Source organism: Grammomys surdaster, unplaced genomic scaffold (genome assembly GCF_004785775.1).
Source record: "Grammomys surdaster isolate TR1022 unplaced genomic scaffold, NIH_TR_1.0 137, whole genome shotgun sequence".
Taxonomy (NCBI): Eukaryota; Metazoa; Chordata; class Mammalia; order Rodentia; family Muridae; genus Grammomys; species Grammomys surdaster.
Window position 1 is genome coordinate 4654744 of NW_021604595.1, and position 2271 is coordinate 4657014.

Consider the following 2271-nt stretch of genomic DNA (forward strand, 5'->3'; position numbering starts at 1 on the left):
GAGATGGTAGGATGCTGGGATGATGTTGGGATGATATTGGGATGATGCTGAGATGGTGGGGTGTTGGGATGCTGGGGTGATTCTGGGATGCTGGGATGATGCTGGGATGATGCTGGGATGGATGTGAATGGAGAGAGGGAGCCAAGCAGCAGAATGCATGTATGACTCTGCTTCCTGCCATACATGTGGATACATGTAGCCAGCTGCCTCAGGCTCCTGTCACCTTGACTCTCCACCATGACCCTCTCTATATTCTTGGACTGTGAGCTAGAATAAATCCTCCCTTAAGCTGTTTTTGTCTGAGTATTTCAGCACAGAAATAGAGGAGGAAAACTAAGACATGATATCCAAAAATGAACAAATAAGTGAAACCAGGGGCTGGAGAAATGATTCGGTGGTTAAAAGCGCTTACCACACTCACAGAAGACCCAGGTGTGGGTCCCAGCATCCACACAAAGGCTTACAACCAGAAGTAACTCCAGTTCCAGAGGATCAACACCTCCCTCTGGCCTTTGTGGGTACTAGGCACACATGTAATGCACATACATACATGTGAGCAAACTCACAACAAATAAGTCTTTTAAAAACTGGACCCAGGTTGATGTGGATTTTTTTTGTTGCTATTTTATTTGTATGCATATGCTGAATACACAACAATCAGCTACATATCATTTGTACTGTAGGAGGCAGCACACGCCATATAGAAATGATCTAAACCTTCAAGAGTCTATGTATAGGTTATATGTAGGTTTACTACAGGGCCCGAGCAAACAAGGACTTTGGCATCTGCAAGGAGCCTGAGACTCAAACAACTAGCAAGGGACATCTATACTCTGAACAATATATCAAAGGGGAAAGAGTTTATATTGAATCAGAATTATTTTATCTCTTAAGCCAACTGTTTGTAGTAAAAGTCCATACCTAACTATTTAAACCATAATGAAAGCAACAGAAGCTATGCCAGCATCTCCAAATCAATTATCTCTTTACGAATGACTTCCCCACAAAGAGGCAGGCCCAGACCTCACTGCTGGATTTGGCTTAGAACCAGTAGAATGGACTGGAAGGAAACTCAGTCATGTTCCGGGAGGGCTTATGATATCATTTTTAAGCATCCATTTACTTAGTGGAGCAGGGCAACTGAGACAAAGCAGCACAGCCTGTAAGACACATCTATACTGGATAGTTTCGTGTCAACTTGACACAAGCTACGGTCATTTTGGAAGAGGGAATCTCCATTGAGAATGTGCCTCTACCTGACTGGCCTGTGGGCAAGCCTGTGGTACATTTTCCTGATTGATGTGAGAAGACCCAGCTCACTACAGGCAGTGCCACCCCTGGGCTGGGGGTCCCATATATAAGAATGCATGCTAAACAAGCTATAAGCCCATAAGCAGCAGTCACCCAATGTAGGAGGAGCTAAGGTGGGAGGAATAAGGAGAGGAAGAAGAGGAGTTGGGAGAGGAAGAGAAAAAAGGAAGAGGAGGAGCTAGGAGACAGGAGAGGAGAACAAGAGATGTAGGAGGATGGAGAACAACACAGGTATGGAGAGCACTCGTGGGGAACAACTTATAAACTTATAATTAGGTTAGCTAATTGGGATACAACTCTCTTTGTATGGGCATCTTGTTATTAATCATTATCAAACATATAAAGCCTTTGATTATAAGAATTAGAGTCTCATTCTCTTACTGGGCCCGCATGAGTGGTGGAATGGTCTGGGCAATGCCCTGCCTTACAGAGACAGGTGGAAGATTGGCAGAGCCATCTCTCACGCTGGCATCTAGTGGGTGGCAGGGCTGGTGTTTCTGGCGGGCTGGTTCTAGCTGTAGCGCGTGGCCTCAGGACGAGAGACACAGCGGCTGGGCTAGGGAGAGCTGCTGCAGCTTAGATAGTCGGATGAACCTGAGGCCGATTTTTAAATAACTACCACAACAACCCAAGACCTGTGGTTCAGTTCCCGCCTGTCTCAAGTTCCTGCCCTGACTTCTCTAGATGACAGACTATACAATGTATGTGCCGTAAGATGAAGTAAACCCTTTTCTCCCCAGGGTTACCTTTGGTCATGGTGAGTCATCATGGCAACAGAAACTTTAAACTAAGACATCGCCTTAGGTACACAATGATTTTAGGCTATTTAGTTATGCCACTATCAAAGAATATTTCCCTGGTTCCCAGAAGGACTTTTATATTCTCTCTCTCTCTCTCTCTCTCTCTCTCTCTCTCTCTCTCTCTCTCTCTCTCTCTCCCTCTCTCTCTCTCAAACACACA

At 45.2% G+C, this 2271-nt stretch overlaps 1 protein-coding gene across 2 annotated transcripts in view; it reads right to left on the bottom strand.

Moving 5' to 3' along the window:
• Nucleotides 1–2271, bottom strand: part of Gmpr (guanosine monophosphate reductase) — a 38969-nt gene that overhangs the window by 24612 nt on the left and 12086 nt on the right. The gene's annotated exons all lie outside the window — the stretch shown is intronic.